The 24,179-nt window shown below is 46.7% G+C and overlaps 1 long non-coding RNA gene across 1 annotated transcript in view; it reads left to right on the top strand.

Moving 5' to 3' along the window:
• Positions 1-37: 37 nt before the first annotated feature.
• The window catches only part of LOC146833463 (uncharacterized), a 42,156-nt gene continuing 18,014 nt past the window's right edge, over positions 38-24,179 (top strand). Inside the window, exons 1-2 of the long non-coding RNA XR_014960589.1 lie at positions 38-143; positions 22,411-22,468. This is a non-coding gene — a long non-coding RNA (uncharacterized LOC146833463). The remainder of the gene's footprint in view (positions 144-22,410; positions 22,469-24,179) is intronic.

Genomic DNA, 24,179 nt, shown 5'->3' with positions numbered 1-24,179 from the left:
GGAACGCACAATCTCTTCTTTTCCTCGTGACTGCTATGAACTTGTTATGATTCAGAGCTTGACGGTGCAATTGCAAAGGCAAAATGACAAAAAATGCAAAAGAAACAGGCAAAGTTCCCCTAGACAATTTTTTTCCATGCAAGGTATGTATTCTTATTTAGGTGTTGTGTACAGTACAAAAGAATCAAAATAAATTGCAACGTTGGCGCTTCAGTCCTGGTGAGCTTTTATGGTGTACTCCCAGCCTCGTGTTCGTTAAAATAAATAAGTATACACGTGAATGAATATGCAAAAAGGTACTTTTGGTCAGATCTCCACACCCATTGGCCTGATCGAATGTCATTCACGATTTGCTTCTGCCTACCATTTTTCTACAACATACTATAGGCCATAGTAAACAGCGACTGTCTCGCTTAACTGTGAATAACAGCATTTTACTGCTATACATCTGCCCTTAAAGCAGTGGTTCCCAAACTTTTTTGACCCTCGGCTCCCTTGAGCTATTGGCCGTGGCTCCCTATTATGTTACTTTTTTTTGGCAAGTGGGGGGATGTAAGCCCAGCCTCAGGGGTACTTTAATTTTTCTCCCTGAAAATAATTAGGATGAAGCCGATGAAGATATTAAAATCATGGAGTCTGTGAAAGTGTGTCAATGGTAGGCTATGATGTGCGTGACAGGTCGCGGTAAGACCTTTTAGGTATTACTTGCATGTAGTCATTTGACTCACAAATGAATTTCGAAGAACTATTGCTTTTACACTAGACTTTGCATGTATGTGTTCATGTGTGTGTGGTGCTCTGTCACTAACATATGTTGAACTATGCAACAAACTGCATTGTTTGCAAAGATGGGGGAAATATGGCATCCCGGCTGAATAGTGTGCTGGTGCAGGTTGTATGAGGAGGCATGTGAAATTCTGGAAGAATGGAATGTAGGGGTGGTAATAACAAAAGGGATCCAATTGGAGGTGCCATGCAAATCCTACAAATAAATATGAAAGTCCAGACTTTACTAGTGTGGCTTTCTTGGGTACTAGTAAGACTGCCAGCACGAGCACTGATACTAGAACCACAGCTAGAATGACAATATTGCAGAAAAACTATCCACAACCTTGCCACCCTCTTCTCACACTTTGAGGCCATTAGATGAGCTAGCAACAATTAAATAAGTCACTTCTGCTGCTTTCCAGAGTAGCATGTGAAAACAGACTGTAGGAGTAGCACATTGAAACAGACCACAGAAACAAACTTTACAAAAGCATATTGCAAAACAGACTACCAAAATCTCCATATTATGTTAACATCTCCCACAAAAATGAATCTTTGCACCTCAAATGCATGTTGATTTTTCATAGAAGCCGGTTTATGTACGGCCCAGATTTTAGCAGATTGTATTTCGAAGACTCGGCAAAAGATATTTGAACAGATTACATTTTCACATGGGGCAAACACTGGTCTTTGCAGCCGTGCCTCACTATGGAAAGGTTGGTGTCTTTAAAATAGGTTTCTGGAACATTCAGCATGCTGAGTGGAAGTGGGGTCCAACTAAACATCTGTTTATCTGTTGAGGAATGCATGCAAGCGCATACTTAATAGTATGTGACATCTGAACACAAAAGCAGGAAAAAGCAAACAGCATCAGCGTTTTTAATGGTTTGTGCTTGTGTTATTTAATTGCGGAAACTTCATAGAATTCTCAGCTCACAAAAATACAGGTCGAGAGTGCACTGCTGTACACTGAAGGCTTCCGGTTCCCAATCTGTGTGCTTGTTGCACGGCTCCCCTGGCTACTTTTCATGGCGCACTGGGGTGCCACGGCGCACAGATTGGGAACAACTGCCTTAAAGTAAGTGTACTTCAGTGTTAGGGCTGCTAGGACAATAAAATAATTTCTAGCATGTTCAATAAGAGTTTTCAATTCTATTAAGGACATGGAGGTGAGTATTATGCTTCTCTTTCTTTACTTTAATTTTGACAAGCCAATAAGAAACGTTTGAAGTGAAAAACTACACCTCCTATGAACATACATCAGCATAGTCACATGTACCAATCATAGAGCCCTCAGCCCTATATAACAGCAAACCTCAAACTTATGTCCTCTTTCTTTGCCCAAAACTCTGAATCTACTGTTCATGATTCCGGAATCCCTCAACGTCAGGATATCCAACCAACTTGAAGAAATCACAGGACTCAACCAGAGTTCAACTTGAAGACCCTTGCCCCAGGCCGTCAAAAACCTGTACAGTAATAGCATCTGAAGAGCCTATTAACCACCGCAGTAGAACTTCCAACCATATCTCAAACTTATCCTGGTTCGCGTTTACTTCTGATCGTTTCCTATGAGGAAAGAAAAACTGAAGCAGTAATCACTGGCCAGCATAAAAGAAAAAATTCATAACATAGAACATTGTGGGAACTTATAACATCATCAATCATTAGATCTAAACAGTATAAATATATATATTTAATTTAGGATAGGATAATCCTCGACACCGTATCCTTAATAGAATTGAAAATTCTTATTGCATATGCTCGAATTTTTTTTATTCTATGTCTGGACCGGAGGCTCCGATAAATGCTTGTTCAAAGCTGTGCCACCACCACTGAAGCAACATCTACAATAGGTTTATAATAAAACAACAAAAGTGGTTTTGGGCAACCAGTCCGCTGCTTTCAGAATTTCATACAGTCATAACCCTAATGTAAAAGACTTCGAGGCCATGGCTTCTCTAGCCGATTGGGCACCAAAAATGGAAGTATTAATCCCTGCCTCTGATATCAGCCAGCGCATCCACCTGGCTAGAGTGGTAGCCGCCACTGGTTTGAAGGGTTTCTGTAATGCAATTAACATTTGACACCCCATGTGTGTGTATACTGGTACCCAGCATGAATGACTTGGAGGCCATAGCACCTCTGACCGAATGTGCCCCAAACACATTAATATCAATGCCTGCTTCCGACATAACAAATCTCAGCCATCTGGCAATAGTAGCGGAAGTCACCGGTTTAAACGGTTTCTGTAAGGCAATAAGCAACCTGGAACATCCAGAAGGGCGAAGTGATTGCGTACACTCTTCATATACTTTCAGACATTTGACCACACAAAGTTTTTCATTCAAAGGAAAAGCATTGTAATCTATAGATCTGGAAAAGGTTTTAGTGCGAGCCGTGATAACAAAAGATACGCCTTCAGGAGAAAAAATCCTACCCTCCAAATCAAGCACTTTAACATCGGACACCCTGCGACATGAAGATAAACATAACAACATGGCAAGCTTAGCCGACAATTGCTTACGAGACAATAATTCATTATTAGGCCATGCATCAAACAGATTCAAACTTTTGAAACATCCCACAAAGAAGTATACTTAGCCTTAGGTGGGTTTGAGACGCAAATTCCTTTCAGAAGCTTACATACCACCGGGTGCATACCTACCGGCCGGCCATCGAGGCGTGAATGCCCTGCTGAAATGGCGGAACGGAAATTATTCACCGATCTATATGATAGACCTTCGGCGGCCTTTTGAGATAGAAAATTCAATATGTGAGGGAGGTCTGCTTCCACGGGATCCAGATGTCCCTCCAAGCACCAACCCAACCAGGCCTTCCAGGCCGAGTCGTATCTCTTTCTGGTAGAAGGGGCCCAAGTTTGTTGAATAAAGGTGGAAGTTTGTTCCGAAATTCCTGGCAACGACCACTGTTGCCGGAAAGCCTCCAGGCCATCAGAGTTAGCTGCCCCGCTAGCACTAGCGGATGGAGCTCTCCCTGAGGGTCCTGGAGAATCTGAGGGAAGCACGGGAGGCGGAGCGGGCAGTCGCACGCCATCTCTAGGAGAACTGGGAACCACGGCTGCGACTTCCACAGTGAAGTAATCAATACAATCTCCGCTCTCTGCAAGGAAACTTGATTCGCCACCCTGGGAATCAGGAGAAAGGGGGGAAACGCATAGTGAAGGTTCAGAGACCAATCCTGAGCGAATGCATCTGTTGCTTTCGCCAAGGGATCCGGCCTCCAGCTGAAGAACGCTTCGAGCTGACAGTTCAGTCTGGAGGCAAAAAGATCCGTGTGGAAGGGCCCCCACAGCGCCTGGATCGGATGGAACAGGGATGGATGGAGTTTCCAATCGCTGTAATCCTTCAAGTGGCGTGATTGCCAATCCGCCACCGCACTGTCGCGCCCCGGAAGGTACTCCGCAATGACCGATATCTGATGCGCTAGGCAAAAATGCCAAAAATCTTTGGCTATCTCTGCCAACATCGGGGACCTGGTACCCCCCAGCTTGTTGATGTAGCGTACAGCTGAAATGTTGTTCATTCTCAATAGAATACAGCAAGAGACCTTCCTGGGGGAGAGGGAGCGAATCGCAAATGAGCCCGCCAGGAGCTCGAGACAATTGATATGAAGCTCCAGTTCCTGGCGAGACCATCTGCCCCCCGTCGTGATCTCCCCGCAGCGGGCTCCCCAGCCCGACCTGCTGGCATCCGACTCTATGATCACCTCGGGGTGAGATCCGAAGATCGCCCGACCGTTCCATGCCTCCGCATGGGTCAACCACCATTGGATTTCCACTCGGGCTTCCTCCGAGAGTGGGACAAGGTCTGAATAGGAGAGGCCCTTCTGAAGGTGTCTGATCTTCAACCGCTGTAAAGCGCGATAGTGTAGCGGGCCCGGGAAGATCGCCTGTATGGATGATGCCAGCAGGCCCACCAGACGAGCGATCTCCCTCAGAGACATCACCTGCCGGTCCAGAACCTTCCTCAATTCCTTCTTCAGGTCCTTGATTTTGTGCTTGGGCAGGAGCAACTGCACCGACTGCGTGTCGACCACAAATCCCAGGGATTGCGTCGGAGAGAGGATTGACGTGTCCCTGTTCACTACAAAACCCAGACTCTCTAACAGTGACTTAGCCAGCTGTAGGTGAAGAGACGCCATGTGCGCTGAGGGAGCCATAATCAGGATATCGTCTAGATAGACTATAAGGCGTATGCCCTGCTCCCTGAGATGTGCCACCACTGGCTTCAGGAGTTTGGTAAAACACCACGGAGCCGAGGAAAGACCAAAAGGAAGGACCAAATATTCCAGGCGCCTGCCGCGCCACTGAAACTGCAGGAATCTGCGGTGGGGGGGAAAAATGGGCACTGTAAGGTAAGCGTCTTTGAGATCGAGGCGGACTAGCCATTCCCCACTTCTCAAGAGGTCCGCCAGAAGGTGAATACCCTCCATCTTGAAATGTCGGTAAAGGACAAAGGAATTGAACCCCTTCAGGTTGAGAACCAGTCGGAACCCCCCACCCCTCTTCTGTACGAGGAATACGGTGCTGCAGAAGCCTACAGGACCGTCGTCCTCGCAATAGGTCACCGCGTGCTTGCGCAGCAGCTCGTCTAATTCTAGATCTATAAAATGCACGTCTTGTTGGGAAAAAAATAGGGGTTTGGGAGTCGACTCCTGAAAAGGAGTTTGATAAAAATCTATGTGAAACCCTTGCACTGTCTGAAGAACCCAAGCGTCCTGAGTAAGGGCCTGCCAATTGCGAAGAAAATGGCGAATCCGACCCCCCAGAGGATACACAGACAAAGACACTGGGCTTACCTGCTGTAATTTGAGGACGGGAGTTTCCTCTGTTGCCACCGCGGTGGAACCCGCGACGATTGGATCGTCTCGTCGGATAGAAGGTGCCACCTCTGGTCGAATCTTGAAAGTCTCCGCGGCCTCGGCCATAACCACCTCTCGCAGGACCCTGATGATACTGACGGCCTGACGAGCGGCCCCAGCCTCGTCCGGCCCTTCCAAAAAGGCCAGTGGTGAACACCCGTTTGATATTTGATTGGGCTTTATCTAGGCTCGTGAATGTCCCTACATACTTGGAGACGTCCTTCACGAAACGGTCTCCGAAGAGTAGGCCGTCCGCCAGGGGGCCTGGCTCAGCCCCAGCCAATTCGGTCAGATTGGTATCCATACGCATTAAGAGAGATTTCCTGCGCTCGGCTGAAATGGCGCAATTTGCATTGCCCAGGAAGCATATCGCACGCTGGGTCCAACCCGCCAAAATGTCAGGGTCAACCGGATCCCCAGACTCCTTGGCTTTCAGAGCCATCTCCAAAATTTTAGATAATGGGCCAATAGTATCCAGTAACTTATCCTGGCATCCGCGCCAAGCGCGGTCGATGCCTTTCTTAGGGTCCTTCTGAAATTTTTTCAAGAATGCTTGCATGTTGGGGTCTATGTCCGGAGTGTCCGCAACCTTGTCCGGGACATCTGGACGGGGGCATTCTGATCTCAAACGGTTCCGAACATCCCTATCGAAACTACGCCGTAAATTTTGGTGAATGTAGTCCGCCACCTCCGGAGGAGGCGCCCAATCCGAAGACCTAGGGTGCACTATATCCTGGGGATTAAAGTCAAAAGGTGTAGAAGGTTGATAAACTGGGGGCGATTGAGAGCGCACCCCTGACTTCTTAGATTTTACCTTCTTGGGCGACAGAGTGTGACTGGTGGAATCCGTGTCTGTGTCGGTATCGGTATCCGTGACCACCCTGGACGTTGCAGACAAGGGATTAGGGGCCCCCGAATATGGGTGGTCCCTGGACGCAGGGGGGGGGGAAGAGTGGAGATTGTCTGGGCATGAGGCCAGTTGGACGATTTAGACTTAGATTTCGATTTACCCCCTGACGAAGTAGACGCCTGCATGGTATCTTTTTGCAACAGTCCATGTCGCTTGGCGAAAGTTTCCAGCTGCGCTGTAATTGGCTTTAATGCCGCAGCCAATGCTTTATTCACGGTTTTAGGGACCGCCACCTCCACCGCCTTAGTGACGGAGTCATGAACCGAGGCGTCTAAAGCTTGCACAAGGTTGTCCTCGAGGGGAGCATGCTCCTCCTCATAGTACCCATATTCGTCCTCCTCGAAGTAGGCCCAGTCTTCCATGTCCACCCGGGAGAAGATGGCACGTCAAGACTACAAAAAGGTATAGATATATACACAGGAGTCCCAAAGGGATCAGTCAAGGGGGAGCCACCCTGGTGCAAATATTCTTAAGCAGAGACTTTATCAATGCTCCTCAGCAAAGCTGTAATCAGGACACCCAGAGGGCGTAAAGAGCCAAAAGATACACCAGCCTGTACACAGCTGGGGGCCTGCCACTACAGCCTGGGAAGGCGTCAATCCAAGGGCACTTTCACTGGACAACCTGTTGCTCCAACGCGCGAAGAAAAAGTGCGTGGAGCGAGGAGGAAATCAATTAAGCGTCGTGTAGCCCAAAAGGAGCCCAATTGGGCTACACGACGCGAGGCTCAAGTTTCACTGCGGGCTCAAATTAGGGGGAGCGCCGCCCGCCACCGTAGCGTGGCGAATGCACCGTGGAGCAAAGGGGACAGCGATCGGAAGGTGAGGCGCGCTTCAAAGGCGGAACCGCCACCTTCCGATCAGCCGGTATAGCGCACAAGCGCAGAGCGCCGTTTCAAATCAGCGCGCGAGTAACCACGCAAAGCCAGAGAAACACAGGCTGCAATATCAGTACTTCACAATTTAGAGACAAAGCAAGATATAACGATCGAGCACTTATCTCTTCGTAGGAGCAGCAAAGAAAGAGGAAGTGCTCCGGTTGTGGACTGTTATATAGGGCTAGTCTCTATGGTTATTATGGTTAATATTGTTTTCATTGCACTAAGCATTCTGGGAATGTTACGTTACATGTTATGATGATTTTCATTGGCTGCTGTTGGTTTGCGGTAAAATGAAAGAGAAGCATAATCTGAAGCCTCCGGTCCTGTAATAGAATTATGCTTCTCTTTCTTTACTTTAATTTTGACAGAAGCCAATAAGAAACGTTTAAAGTGAAAAACTATACCTCCCATGAACATACATCAGCATAGCCACATGTACCAATCATAGAGCCCTCAGCCCTATATAACAGCAAACCTCAAACTTATGTCCTCTTTCTTTGCCCAAAACTCTGAATCTACAGTTCATAATTCCGGAATCCCTCAACGTCAGGATATCCAACCAACTTGAAGAAATCACAGGACTCAACCAGAGTTCAACTTGAAGACCCTTGCCCCAGGCCGTCAAAAACCTGTACAGTAATAGCATCTGAAGAGCCTATTAACCACCGCAGTAAAACTTCCAACCATATCTCAAACTTATCCTGGTTCGCGTTTACTTCTGATCGTTTCCTATGAGGAAAGAAAAACTGAAGCAGTAATCACTGGCCAGCATAAAAGAAAAAATTCATAACATAGAACATTGTGGGAACTTATAACATCATCAATCATTAGATCTAAACAGTATAAATATATATATTTAATTTAGGATAAGATAATCCTCGACACCGTATCCTTAATAGAATTGAAAATTCTTATTGCATATGCTAGAATTTCTTTTATTCTATGTCTGGACCGGAGGCTCCGATAAATGCTTTTTCAAAGCTGTGCCACCACCACTGAAGCAACATCTACAATAGGTTTATAATAAAACAACAAAAGTGGTTTTGGGCAACCAGTCCGCTGCTTTCAGAATTTCATACAGTCATAACCCTAATGTAAAAGACTTCGAGGCCATGGCTTCTCTAGCCGATTGGGCACCAAAAATGGAAGTATTAATCCCTGACTCTGATATCAGCCAGCGCATCCACCTGGCTAGAGTGGTAGCCGCCACTGGTTTGAAGGGTTTTTGTAATGCAATTAACATTTGACACCCCATGTGTGAACAAAACTCACTAGTACTCGTAAGCTTTAAAACATTGTACAACAAATATTTTAGCATAACTAGGGAACGCTGGATAAGAAACTGACCTGGAATTAAACTTCATTGTCATGGTGAGCGAATACTCTGAGAGATCTAAGGCTCATACATCCAAGACTCTTTTGTAGGACATCAAACATAAAAGCACAGTCAATTTGGCTGACAATTGCTTATGGGATAAATATTTCGTATCCGGGCGATTCCCTAAGAATGTAAAGACAATATTAACGTCCTAAAAGACTTGAGTATCTTGGTTGCGGTGAATTGGACATTTAAAACCCTCTCATGAGCTTACACACCAATGGATACTCACCGATAGTCTTACCTTCCACTGGAAGATGTTCTGCCGAGAGTGCTGATCGAAAATTATGAACTGACCTGTAAGCCATAGCTGCAGATGCTAAGGAGGACAAGAAATGTATTACTAGACAGCAATCAGCTCCAACAGGATTTGCACTCCGTTCACGGCACCAACCACTCCAGCACCTCCAGGCTGAGGCGTAACGTTTGTGTGCAATAGCGGACCACGCTTGTCTGACGAAGGCCGCAGCACTCTGCAAAATGCCTACCAAACTCCATCCACTGGAACGAGATCAGCAATGGGCAAGCACAAGCTATCTTGAAGTGTACTGGAAACCATGCTTGCGCTTATCAAAATGGAGTCACTAGAACTATCACCGCCTTCTGATGCCTCTGGGAATTATAAAAGAAGGGAATGCATTACTCAGGAAGGAAAGCTTCCGGATCCTGACGTCAACTGAAGAAAGTTGGGATCTGTCGGTTGAGGTGAACAGATCCACTGTGTAGGGACCCCCAAATGGAATGAACCCCATGGAACATCTTCGGGGGAAGTCTCCAAGCGCTGTAATCCCTAAGGTGGCAGGAATGCCAATCTGAAATTGTGTTGTCCCGAAAGGTACTCCGCCACTACCGAAATCCAATGCTGGAGACTAAAGTGCCAAAAGTCTTTGGCTGTCTCCCTGAGGAGGTGAAATTTGGTTCCACCCAGTTTGTTGACATATCTAACTGCAGATACGTTGTCCATCTGCAGAAGGATGCAACAGTCTATCTTCCCCGAGGAGAGATCCTTCTTGCGAAAGAACTTGCTTGGAGATTACTGACCAGCAGCCTTATGTGAAGTTCGGGCCACATCTCGCACCCCAGCCCCACCGGCTGGTGTCCAATTCGATAATCATCTCTGGAGAAGATCCGAAGATTGCCCTGCCATTCCAGGCTTCCATGTGATGTAAGTACCAAGATATCTCCATCATTGCCTCCTTCAACAAGCCGACCTGGTTTGAGTATTTTAGGCCCTTCCGAAGATGTTGGATCTTAAGCAGTTGATGGGCTCTGTAGTGAAGTGGCCCTGAGAAGATGGCTTGAATCAAAGAGGCCAGAAGCCCTACGAGCAGAGCTCAATTCCTTCTTGATAATTCTGACCTTACTGAGCGGGAAGGACCAGCTGAGCTAAAACCAAAAGTCTAGCTGAAACCATAGAAACTCTATGCTTTGTGCTGGGATCAGAACTATGTCTATGTATTGGTATTTGTAAGGCGCGTATATCACCCGAAGTTCTCATAGCGCCAGCAGATGCTCAGATGTAGGTTAGGAGACATGCAGAATTTTAGAATAGCCATGTTTTCAGAAGTTTGCGGAATCTCTGATGGCTGGGTTCAAGTCTTATGTGTAGGGGGAGAGCATTCCAGCTTTCGGGGGCGATTTTGGAGAAGGATCGGTCACCATTTCTGACAGTTCGTACTTAGGGGACTGCTAAGAGGTGCAGGCTGGAAGATCTGAGTGTTCTAGTGGGGCGGTAATCTATCAGTTTGTTTGCTAGGTAGACTGGGCCATTGCCATTCAGAGATTTATGGACTAGGCAGCACATTTTAAACTTAATGCGTTTTTTTATGGGAAGCCAGTGAAGCGCCTTCAGACAGGGGGCAGAGGAGGTGCGGGCGGGTAAATCAAGAGCCATTCTGGCTACAGTGTTTTGAAGGACCTGGAGTTTGTTCAGGAGATTCTCGTTAATAGAGGCGAAAAGAGCATTGCCGTAGTCCAGGCGACTAATAATTAGTCCCTGGATTAAAGGCAAGCGAGAGGAAAGAGGGATCCACTTGAAAATTTTCTTTAGGTTGCGCAAGAGTCCGAAGCTGGTATGGGAGATATTATTAATGTGGTCTGCCAGTGTGAGTTCATTGTCAAGCATTATCCCCAAATTGCGGGCTGCTGTCTTGGGAGGAGGACAGACACCCAGCGGTGCTGGCCACCAATCGTCAGACCAATGCTTATGAGCATTACCGAAAAACATAATCTCCGTCTTAGCCGCATTGAGTAAAAGATAGTTGTCTGACATCCAGTCCTTTACTGCTAGCATGCATTTTTGGAATCTCGATTTGATATTAGTGGCGTTGGGTCCCAGGGTGATAAGGATTTGAGTGTCGTCTGCATAAGACACGGTCTCGAATCCATGAGCCTTAATTAATCTAGCAAGGGGTGATACGTAAAGATTAAAAAGCGTGGGGCTCAAGATAGAGCCCTGGGGTACACCTTTATCTACTTCCTGATTAGCCAATCTGAACCTTAGAACTCCGTCCAGTCAGATAGCTTTCGATCCATGCCAAAGCTGAGCCCTCAACACCAACCTCTGTCAGCCGTTCTATCAAAATGCTGTGTGAGATGGTGTCGAAGGCAGCAGATAGGTCGAGTAGTATTAAAATGGCAGATTGTTTAGCATCCAAAGCTAACCTGATGTTATCTACCATTTCAAGTAGGGCTGTTTCGGTGCTGTGGAACGCCCTGAATCCAGACTGGGACGGGTCTAATATTTTGTTTGACTCAAGAGGTTTAGTGAGTTGGATGTTAATTAGGGATTCCATGATCTTATCAAACATCGGGAGCAGAGAAATGGGCCTGTAATTCAGAGGTTGGGATGGGTCGGCAGAGGACTTCTTCAGGATAGGTCTGACGATGGCTTCTTTCCAGTGTAAAGGGACCGTTGAGTGAGAGAGCGAGAGATTAAAAATTTTAGTCAGGTAAGGGATCAAGATAGGCGCAATTTTGGATAGAATTAGAGAAGAAGCTGGATCAGTAGGGGAGCCAGACTTGATTCTATTCATGGTATGAGTGACTTCATCATCCGTAAACGGGTGAAATTGGTTTAGGATGGTGATGGGGACAGGCAGGGTTATATTGATGGACGGATCAGGGAATGTAGTAGAAGCAGTAAAATTGGTGAATGATTTGTAAATATCATTTATTTTATTGTAAAAAAAAGACGAGAGGGTATCAACCCATTCCCGGGACGTGTTTATGACAGGTTGGCAAGTTAAGGGGTTGGAGAACTCTTTGACTATTTTGTAGAGTTCTTTGTGCAAGTTTGTGGCCTGGTCTATCCTATTCCCCAAGTAGACTTTTTTGGCTAGAGCTATGTCGCTCATATATTGGTGGTGAAGTTTTTTGTAGTGAGACCTGTCACTAGGGTCTTTGGTATGGCGCCATTTGCGTTCGTGGGCTCTTACAGCCAGTTTCATGGTCTTAAGTTCAGCAGTAAACCAAGGGGACAGTTTGTTGGGACATCTCTTTAGTTTACTGGGAGCGATTATGTCGAGGGTAGTAGTGATAGCTTGATCTAAGTTGATGGCTGCCAGGTTGGGATCATTGAGCAATTCAATGGGTGGGGGGGAAAAATGGGAGGAAAATGCTTCAGGGCTAATCTTGTTCCAAGGTCTACTCATGATGGGATCTTTACTAGGTTGGGGTGTAAGTGAGGTAAGTTGAATATGGAAATAGATCTTAAAATGATCCGACCAGAGAACGGGTACAGAACAGTCGATAGTTATTTTGTTGGAGTTAGTGAAAAGGAGATCCAGGGTATGACCGGCAGAATGGGTGGGGCCGGTCACTAACAGGTCAAGACCTAACGCGCTCATACTGGTGATAAGTTCAGCGGTGTGCGGGTCTTGTGCTAGTTCAGTATGATGGTTAAAGTCGCCTAATAGAAAAAAGTTTGTCGAGGATAAAGCATGCGAGGCGATGGTCTCGGTAAGTTTATTTACAAAGTTGGTTTTAGTTACTGGGGGTCTGTAAATGAGGGCTCCTTTCCAGGATTCATTGTTCCCCAATGTTACCGTGAAAGTACAGATTTCGCCCCACTCAGCAGCAAGTGAGTTGACAAGGTGAAGCTTGATGTTGGCTTTGTACACAATGGCGATTCCTCCGCCTCTTTTATCTGCCCTATCCAGTCTTGTAATTTTATAATCCTGGGGAAGGGCGGTTGCAATATCTGGTAGTGAGGACTCCGATAGCCAGGTTTCGGTGATGAAGAAAAGATCGGGCTTGTCAGAGTCTAAAAGTGCCCAGATTTTGAGAGCGTGTTTAGGAAGGGATCGAACATTGCAGTATAAACAGGAAAGGTACTTTGGTATGATAGGTAAAGGTTTACTGGTAGTTGGTGCGTTTAAAGGGTGTCTTCCCAGAGACGGTAGTCCGATCGGTACTTTGTTACTGGAAGAGGAGGAGGTATGATCTGCAGCATTAGTGGCTGGGTTACAAGTGTTCATGGCCAGTAGCTCCTGGCGGGAGTATTTAGTGGGAGCCATAGGGAAGGGTAGATACAAACGGGCAGCGTTCCTGGCGTCTGGCGGCGGTCAGGCGCGGACGCCCGCTGCGCGCGTCCGCTATGCGCACTCGGATTTATGTGGGGAGTGGGCGGGACTGCACAAGCTAACCTTCCTCTCTCACAGGAAGTGAGGATTTGCAAACTCCGTGTCTACCCCTCCGCTCAATCGGCACAAGCCGCGACGGACCAGAGGGACACCAATGAAATGAATAAGGCAGAAGACAATGCAGCGGTAGTCTTTAAAAACACATTAAACAATTTTAAAATCAACACGCTATGTCCAGTTCTGCTTGACACCTACGTGGGATTAGTGGTGGGAACAATCTGCTGCGCGCGTCCGCTCTGCGCACTCGGATTTATGTGGGGAGTGGGCGGGACTGCACAAGCATGGAGCGCTAACCTTCCTCTCTCACAGGAAGTGAGGATTTGCAAACTCCGTGTCTACCCCTCCGCTCAATCGGCACAAGCCGCGACGGACCAGGGGGACACCAATGAAATGAATAAGGCAGAAGACAATGCAGCGGTAGTCTTTAAAAATACATTAAACAATTTTAAAATCAACACGCTATGTCCAGTTCTGCTTGACACCTACGTGGGATTAGTGGTGGGAACAATCTGCTGCGCGCGTCCGCTCTGCGCACTCGGATTTATGTGGGGAGTGGGCGGGACTGCACAAGCATGGAGCGCTAACCTTCCTCTCTCACAGGAAGTGAGGATTTGCAAACTCCGTGTCTACCCCTCCGCTCAATCGGCACAAGCCGCGACGGACCAGGGGGACACCAATGAAATGAATAAGGCAGAAGACAATGCAGCGGTAGTCTTTAAAAACACATTAAACAATTTTAAAATCAACACGCTATGTCCAGTTCTGCTTGACACCTACGTGGGATTAGTGGGGGGAACAATCTGCTGCCTCTGGGTATTGATAGTGGATCGTCTAGTTTGGGTGTGATAAGATGGTCTGAGGACTCTGCGCCCTATGAATAATATCGTCCAGATCAAACGCACTCCTTTCGCTCGAAGGGTTTCAACCACCTGCCTAATCTTTGTGATGCACCACGGTGCGGAGGACACTCCAAAGGGGAGGGTTGTGAACTCCTAACATTGCCCTAGCTAGAGAAACTACAGAAAACAAAGATGAGGGAATACATTATGATGGTCAAGTATGGGTCCTTTAAATCCAAATGTACCATCTGGTCCTCTTCTTGAAGATTGTCCCACAGGAGATGGATGATCTCCATCTTGAAATGGCGGTAAATAATCCAGGCATTGAAATCTTTCAGGTTTAGAATTAGACGTGACCCTCCCCCTTCTTCTCCACCAGGAAGATGGAGCTGAGAAACTCCCATGGATGAGGAGTCATTAAACCTATAGCCCCCTTCTGTAGGAGAGTTTCTATTTCTGATTAAATGATTCTCGCTCTCGCTGGGGAAAAATACATATCCTGGGGTGGGCAACTATGGTAAGGGGTGTCAGAACTCCAACCTGTACCCTTGTACTGACTCAAGGACCCAGGAGTCTTGAGTCAACCTTTGCCAATTGTGTAGAAAAAGCCTGGTTCTGCCCCCTAAAGAAACCTCAGAGAGAGGGATAAGTCTCACCTGTAGATCCGGGTTCTTGGGAGGATCCCTATGACCCTCTGTACTGCCCTCTTCTGAAGCCGTTCCTTCCACTACATGCATGTGAATGATAATAGGTGGAGTTGTTAGTGGTTTTGTGTCCACCACTTGTACCCATGGGCGTCCGCAGGGGGGGCAAGGAGGGGTGCTTGCCCCCCCTGGAGTGCTCCTCCTTGCCCCCCCTGCGGCCACCCATGCTTTTACAGACGCCTTTTGTCCGTAATTCCGGGCCCTGCAGGGAGCAGAGCTGTTCCCTGCCAGAGGCCTCAGCTCCCTGATGGGGCGCCTCGCACGCCTCCTCGCAGCCCCTCCCGCCCATTGTCATTCTGTCTGTGGCTGATTATCACAAACAGAATGACAATGGCCAGTTTGAGCTGCGCGCCACAACCAGGAGTGGTTAGGTCTGGACACCAAGACCTCCTTTTAACACTGTGTAGCCTGAGAGCAAGGGGTCTTCTGAATGAAGTTCTGGGGGAGTAGATGCATTATTCTCCCAAGTCAAAAATTGGGGTTGCAGCATAGCCCGGATTTCAGATCCCACTAAAACGTTCACAGACTCGTGTCAATAACATATCTATCTGCCAGTATGCACCCTATCATGTCTGGCAGGACGTCCCGACCCTGTGTTTCACTACCTCATATCCCCCTGCACCCCACTCCCCATGCTCACTGCCTCATATCCCCCTGTACCCCACTCCCCGTACTCAGGGCCGGCTCTAGGCGGTGCGACCGGTGCCACCGCACCGGGTGCTGACTTCGTGTAGGGGGCCCTAATATGATGATTTTAAAAGCACCTGCTTCTTTCCTGGACTCCTAGAATTTTTCAGCCACCAATAAAAATTTAGACTGCAGTGATTAATGCACTTCCTTAGAGAGAGAGAGTGGGAGAGATCGAAGTTTTGTGGAATGGAAGTTTCTACTCATCCTAAGGTAGCGCAGAGGGTTACTATGCTTGCTGCAAAGAACATGCAGCTCACATAGTGCGTATAATGTAATGTAAATAGGTCAGTGGGTCACACTTGTCAGAGAGACCATATTGTTGATAACTCTTTATGAGTTAAAATCCTAATGTGGAACCGTGAGCAAGTAACTGTTATCAAAGATGCATGCAAACTGGGCTAGGGCGTTATGATTTCCCCCCAGTTTTTCATTATCCTAATGTGGCAAAATGGGTTAATTTGGGTAGAAATCAATTCTTATTAATAAAGAGAACCCCCCATCCATGGTGCTAGGTTTTAAATTCTAGGTTTCTGATTCTCCTGACCAAGCCCTCTTAAACTATCCTGCCTACCTGTACGGATGACTTGTGACTCCTACACCTTCTTGTCCACTTATGTAACATTTCCTATGCACTGATTTACACACTTATGATTGATTGTCTCTATGTAATCTGTGTGATGTAAAGTGTTCTGACACCTTACACTGATAGGAGCGGCGCTATAAAATGGATTAAATGCACCTGAGACTGAATGGTTACGGAGGCTTGAGGGGTGCTGTGAAAGGATGGTTATGAAGAACCTGTAGTGGAGGTGGTCATTGGGGGTGCCAAAAAGCATTGTCGCACTGGGCGCCACGAGCGCTAAAGCCGGCCCTGCCCGCGCTCACTGCCTTATATCCCTCTGTACCCCACACCTTGCGCTAACTGCCACAACATATCCCTCTGTACCCCTGTCAAGAATTCCTGTCATGCGAGGGAAGGAAAACACGCCCTTATGTAAACAGGAGAGCTGTTACATAACTCAAGGAAAACACGCCCTTATGTAAACAGGAGAGCTGTTACATAACTCAAGGAAAACACGCCCTTATGTAAACAGGAGAGCTGTTACATAACTCAAGGAAAACACGCCCTTATGTAAACAGGAGAGCTGTTACATAACTCAAGGAAAACACGCCCTATAAAGGGAGGAACCGGGAGGTACAACGCTGTCGGATATTGTGTTTACACCGACGTACCTGCTTAGTGAAGAGCAGTGTTCCGGAGTGGTGCTCCAGTAAGGCAAGAACGGAGGTAGGTCGAGTCGTTACTCCCTGGGCCGTGTCTTGCCCCATCGTCACCTGTGAAGGACCCGGAAGCTCTACCGGATAACCATTGAGCTTCGCTTTTTGACTCGGCTGAGTCAAAGCGCAGTGGCGCTTTTGCTGGTTGGAGTCGTAACTCCCAGCCCGACCAGAGATACAGGGACTGCCAGCTGTAACGCACACCAGGAGGTGTTTGCCGCGTTACAGACTCGGAAGTCCACAGGATCGATCGAGCGGCTGCTCTCGGTTCAGTCTTCTTTGCTTGTGATTGGGGTATCGGTGACGCATCACCAGGAGGTGACTCCGCGTCCCGGTGCAGTCTGAGGAAGAGGTTGAGCGGCTGCTCCCTTCAGGTAGAGACCCCGGCTGGGTGTTTCCCTGACTCCTCGATTCTCCCCAACACTCTTCGTGCCCCTCGCAGCCTACCGATTGGCATTGTCGGCCATTTCATTTCTGCCCTCTGTTGGCATACGCCGGGATCGGCGTATATGCAGAGGACGGTTAGGACCATCCGTGCTGTGGGCTGGTAACGTACTTAGCCTGGAGGATTCCAGTGACTATAACCTTTGTTTATTCCTTGTATTATTTTTGCCTTCATTAAAATAACTAAACCTTCACAAGTGGTTGCGTTCTCATTATCGTGTCTGTTAAACGATCCTGAGACGTTCAGGGCGTTACAACCCCGCACCTTGTGCTCACTACAACAACATATCCCTCTGTACCCCGCACTTCGCGCTCACTGCCACATATCCCTCTGTATCTCACTCCTCACACTCACTGCCTGATCGCTCATTTTACCCTGCCATTCATCTTCTACGTGTTCTCTCCCCTTCCACTTGTTCTACCTCTGTTCACCCCCTTACTTCTTTTAGTGCCTTACTTCTTTCTCAATATCTCTACTTCTTTTCCTCTTCAGTAACATCTGTGACACATCTCTGCACTTCCTTTATATCAACGCACCCCTCCACCTCACCTGTCTACCTCAGTCTTTATTATTCCCTCTTCCTCAGCTGTCTCTACCTGTCTGACACACCTCTCCCTCTCTCTACCTGGCCCCCTCACGTTCTACGACTGCGTTATTCTCCCCTCTCCAGCTTTGATTTACCTGTCTCTGCTCCTGAATCTTTTTCTTCTACACCTCACTTCTTTGTCTACCCTTCACCCCTCGCTACCCTTCTGTTTGCTTCACTACGGTCTTTACCCGACCCACCTTCAGTGCCTCTTCCCATTTCACCTAACTCCCTCACAGCGCTCTCCTATCATGCATCTGTTTCTCCCCTCACCACCATGCCTGCCTCTACCCCTCCTTACCTTTCTAACCAGCCTAACTTTCTACCTTCCTGTTATTCCTGGTTGTGAACCTTTCATTTCACCCCTCCGGTTGTATTACCTACGAATTCAAATTGAGTAGGTCATTGCTGTGCTTCCATCCCGACATCGAGACCCAGTCCCCTAGCCTCTCAACATGCCCAGATATAACAACAAGCATTGGCATAGCCAATTGGTCTCGCCTTTGGGACCTGCTGCAGAACTAAATACTTATACTGCCGGCATCATACTTACCCAGCGCCAAGACGCCTCGGCAAAAGTCCGCTATATAAGTTCTTCAGTCAGTGAGTCAGTCATAAGGTCTCAAAGGCGAGACCTATTGGCTATGCCAGTGCTTGTTTTTCTCAGGTTGGCCCGAACATTACCAGATCCTGATTGTCTGCCATTTTAGCCCCGCCCCTATTGATTAACATTAGCCACGCCCCTTCATTTGCCAGGTTCGCCCCCCCCTGGAAAAATTTCTGCGGACGCCCATGCTTGTACCCCGTGGGTAGTAATCATGCTGTGGACCTTGGTAATAACCTTAGCCGGACCCATGCCCTCTGAAACATCTGGCCCTCCCAAAAAGAGACTGGCAGAAAAGTTTCTTAAGGGACCCTTGAGCTTTGTCAACTTTCTATACGTCAAGATGAACTTGGCTAGTTCCTTAACAAAAGGTGCCCCAGATAGGAGACCCTGGTGTATTGGACCCTCTTCAGAAGATGCCAGCTCATTCAATTTGGGGTAAATTCTCATGAGGATCGATCACCTTCGCTCTGTAGAGATTGCGCAGTTCGAGTTCGCTAGCTGACACATGGTTCTTTGGGCCCATCCCGCTAAGACATTGGGGTCGATAAGAGTCGGTGAATCTTTGGTCCGGAAAGCCAGTTCTAGGATCTTAGGGAGGGGGCCAGTGATGTCCAATAATTTGTCCTAATTGCACCTGGCCCTTCCAAGCCCCTTCTTGGGATCCTTGGAATATTTTTTAAGGAATGAGACCATAACTGGATCCACCTCAGGGGTGTTGGTCACCCTGCCGGCGAGATCCTACCTGGGGCATTCAGTGTGGAGTCTAGTTTGTACTTCTTTGTCATGTCAAATCCTTGGCATATGTGAGACTGCACATAGTCAGCCACCTCTTGTGGGAGGAGCCAGTTGGGTGAGCGATGGTGGATGATATTGCCTGATTCGAAATTAAGCACTGTGGGGGTTTCTGGGACTCACTGTGGGGAGTAGTGCATTTTCTTTTGCTGGAGCCCGATTTGTCCTCGTTTTCAGAGCACCTGGAATCAGAAGAGTTGAAGTCCTCACATTTGGTACGTGGAGGTGAAGAAGCGGTGTTGGGGGGCACTATAATCATGATCCCCTGATAGGGAGACTTCTAGCTTTTCAAAGGCCGCTGTGCGAGTGTCCCTTCCTGATTTGGCTTTGGCCTAGCCATGTCGAGGCATAGGTAGAGTGTCATCCTCAGCCAGAGAGGGGGATGTCGAAATCCACCCTTGCTGGCGAGCGTAGTCTCGTAGGTGCCGAGTAATAGGGCCAAGAGCCCTGACCAGGGCTTTGGTCACCAACTGTTGGACACTAGAGACTAATGCTTCGTCTAATTCCTGTTCAAGAGAGCCCTCATGTTCTTCTTGGTTCTGGTCCAATTCTACATCAAATGGGTCATACCTGACCATAATGCTGATTGACAGCCACCAAATGTACCTCAGGGAGGGATGCTTCAAAGCTTCCAAGAAGCAGTTCAAGGTAGGAATCGAATGAAAAAAACCCAACTAGGCACAGACACAATAGAACATGGAGGAAGCTGACTGCCAGCACTCTAGGCTGAAGCCTATTGAAATGATTGCAACCCTGTGAAAAATTAAGGTTCAGGGCATCCCTGGGGAGTATACAGGCCCAGAAGGCAAGCAGAGATTTTAAGCGCCGCCTAACGCGTTCAACTTAAGCCGTGCTATGAGAGCCGGCAGTCTTTCCAAAGCACACATATGTGCTGGATCCCGTGATAATAGAAATGGGACTGTCCGTCCAAAACGATGTGGCGTCCCTCTCCCCGGTCCCACTTCCTAGTTGGGAAGCCGCAGCGCTCCCCTGATAGTAGCAACAAGCAGAAATAAACCAAAAAATCAAGTGAAAACACTAAATACGACGTGTGGTGCGAAGCGCCTTAAGAGATATACACTAACCAAAGGGCATGTGACACGAAGCGCCCATTCAGGACATGCAAACATACCTGTCATGGATACCAAAATATAATGATGGAACAGGTAAAACAACATTTTGTATACCTTCTCTATTTTGCATGAAAATACTAATGACGTAATCAGTTTATATATTAACCTGTATTAACTGTGTGCTATGATTTACTAACCAACAAAGTGCACCTTGATAAACACAAATTACACGCGGGACTATTTGCTATTTGCATGACAGAATAACTTTAATGACTAACTGTGGTACGCATATTAACAATAGAAGGTGTGGTGATAGAAATTGCATGATTTGTGTTGCTTTTGTGATGTTTTGCGTTCCTGCTGGGACCAAATGGTGAGTATTATTGCTTTAAATGTCGCTAGAAGCCAGGAAAATACTAATATATAATGGGATTAGTGTGGGTTTAAACATTAGAATCTTCATTTCCGTATATTAACTATGTTTTATGTTTGTTTTGCTTAAGTTGGCATTCGGGCCTACCAAGCCATAATATTCAAAATAGAGTTCGGAAGTGGCCACCGTCTTGTGAGCACGATGTCTACTGCGCAGACTCGGATGGCTCCGAAGATCTCCAGGCATCCTCAATTCAGAGCACAGTGTTCCTTGTCAAGGATAGGAATGTGGAGGACTGCCAGATTTCAGTCAGTGTGAATGACCCGAAAAGAACAATAACCACCTATAACGGAAGGTCAACATGTCGATACATCGGACCTTTTCAAATGAGAACGGGATGAGCTAAGAGAAGCACATAGCAAATTCTATGAGAACCCAGGACTATGAGAAATAAAGGACCATATTGCAACTTTAAAGGGTTCAACCAATCAGAAGATATTCCCAATTCAGTAAATGTTACACGTTCCCCAGAATTTATTATAAAAGGATAGTAGAATAGAGAGAGAAGTTAGTGCGTTCCGGAGGGGTGTCCCGAATTTGCGTGATCGACTTGCTTGCACGATTGCTTGGTCCTTTGGATATCTTTGGGACTGTGCGTGCTGAGCGAAGGAACTTTTCGGACTTGTTGAGTCTTAGCCTGCATTCGATTGGGACGATTTATCAAAAGGGATTTGAGTTAGGCAGAACTAACAGAATTAAAAGAAAAGACCCCGATAGCAAATAGGTAAATATAAATGTCATGCTAAATTGTGTTGATAAATTAAATTTGAACTTTGTAGACCGAAATGTTAATTATACAACTGAAAGCAAGTAATTAGATAAACTAAACATTGATTAGCAGAGAATGAGTTTGTGGTTCTTTAAGTAGGGCATTAAATAAGGATTCCGAAGCTTTAATGTGTTTTAGATGGTTCTAGATCACCATCAACCAGTCCAACTAATTGGTCCGTCGACCAAGTGGTGGAGTGCCTTGATGTTAAGGTTAGGATCCTATAAGTATTGACATAAATATGTATACATTGTAACAAATTTCCTTCCCTATAGTTAATAAGGTACCCCACATGTCCAGCGGATTCCTCATCCTCCTGTGTACAGATACGAGTGAGACGTATGAGTGTTGGTGTTATGGGCCCCACCAATAAATGCGTGTGTGAATGAGTAAGTGTGGTGACGGATCTGTGACACAGAGAGGATATTTAAATTTGCGACTTTCCGCTGGATCAATAACATACAAGTCATTAAGGGAAAAAAACACAGAGAGACAATTAACTGGCTGCACAGCTGCAAAGAAAGAGGACATAAGATGGGGGTTTGCTGTTATATTGATCTGAGGGCTCTATGATTGGTACATGTGACTATGTTGATGAATGTTCATGAGAAGTGCAGTTTTTTCACTTTAAACGTCTTATTGGCTGCTGTCAAAATGAAAGTAAAAAAGAAGCGTAATAAGAGCCTCCGGTCCTGACATAGAATATCTGCTTCATTTCTGCTTTAATTCAGCCCTGCCAAAACCGGAACTGGAGCAGCACATTATCCTTGGACCTGGGAAGCCTGGCAGGTATGAAATACATGCATTTTTCATTTATTGTTTATTTTGTGTAAGTTGTCAGTTTATCCTTTTTTCAAACACAGACACATCACCTGTAGATGTAGGCTTTTTTTCCTTTTTATCATTTTTACACTTTTAATGTCTAGTGCATATACTTGGAAAAGAGACATAAATAAAAAATGGCAGGTATGTCTAGGCCAGACCATTTGTCTTTGTCAGTGCCTATTTAGTATTTGCTACTGTGTGACATTGACTGTTGAATGTAGTCATCACTCCGTCTTGATAGGACACCTTCTACACAGTCACAAGCTTTCATTTAAGAAATTAGTGCATTTCAGGGAGATGTAGCGCTAGCTCAGTTCAACCAACCACAGCTGCTACCTCAAGAAGCTTATCACAGGGGTGATTCTATTTTTTTCAGGTCAAGGGCCAAGCTGTCACAATTGTGTTATGATTGGTATCATAACTTTATTCCTAATCTTCACACCCACAAGATTAAAACTAATCATGGTCTGGGTAGACAGGTGACATAGTCATTTCATAATAACCCTGGTCACATTGCATAACTGTCAGTTGGCCCCATGTTGTTACCTTCCATTTTGATAGCGTGCAATTGCCACTACAATGGCACTGTGACACTCTGGAATGATTGCAGATGGGCATGTATGTTTAGCTGGAGTGCTGTGTGTGCTACATCCTATTTGGGAAGCACTCATTGAACTATAGCAAGTTCTGACTCGTAGTCTGGTCATATTTCTGTGCACTTGATGCTACTAATGGGTTTACCAGTATTTGTAGAGGTATGTGAAAGGAACAGGCTGTGCTTCATGTATCATTTATTCTACTACATACCTGTTCAAAGAATTGGAGCATGGTGGACAGCTATGTTTTCCTCATTACAGCAGTGGTGCAACCCAACTGTATAAATTAAACCCACAGTATATTGTTCTATGGTGTTTCCGAGGAAGCGGTAATGGTGTAACCTATGGAAACCATCTCAGTAACAGGTCTATGGTGTCTGTCCTGATGTGGTGAGGCGAAAAATGAGTAAAACATTCTATGGAAGTCAAGACACATACGCATCATCTAGAACGCAAAGTGCTCTTTTCCCCTCCTCAGCCCTTTTTAGGTCTCGCCTGAGCCAGCGCTTTAGCGCTGCTCTGGCGAGAGCTATAGAAAGCGGGATTTGGAAGTGCAAATGAGTGCTTTTCAGGCCGCCAACTACAGTGCATGTGCGCCGGGCGCGCGCACCATTTGGCAGCCTGCTGATCACTTTCGCAGCCGCTTTGATGTTCTCAGTGAGCCGGGCGGCCACTGAGAACATCAAAGCGGCCGCGAAAGTGCTCACCATATTCCAGCCTTCCCTGTGTTGCTTTAGCACTCACCGCCCCCCCCCCCCTTCCATGTTCTTTTGTGTCTGCAGTTACTTTTGAAGCTGGAAGCGCTATAGTGCCTATGCTTGCTAACGGAGCAGTTCTCTTCCACCCTTAGAATCTTCAACTGTAGTGCCTCTATAAAAAACACTTGTGGAGGTGTCCTGCGCTCCTTATAGTAACTGCTGCATTGAGAGCACAGTCCCTAAGGCAGCACAAGCCGAACTGCAGTGACTTTTCACCCGCCCCGGGGTCTAACTGCACCGTCATGCCGCATAGCAGTTCAAAACTTTAAAAAAAGGTACAGTGTGTTCTGAGCCTGCATGGTTTTAACTGTTGGACCTGGT

This window comes from Triturus cristatus, chromosome 4_2 (assembly GCF_964204655.1).
Source record: "Triturus cristatus chromosome 4_2, aTriCri1.1, whole genome shotgun sequence".
Taxonomy (NCBI): Eukaryota; Metazoa; Chordata; class Amphibia; order Caudata; family Salamandridae; genus Triturus; species Triturus cristatus.
Note: the sequence above shows the minus strand (reverse complement) of the source record. Positions and strands in the feature narration are given on the sequence as shown.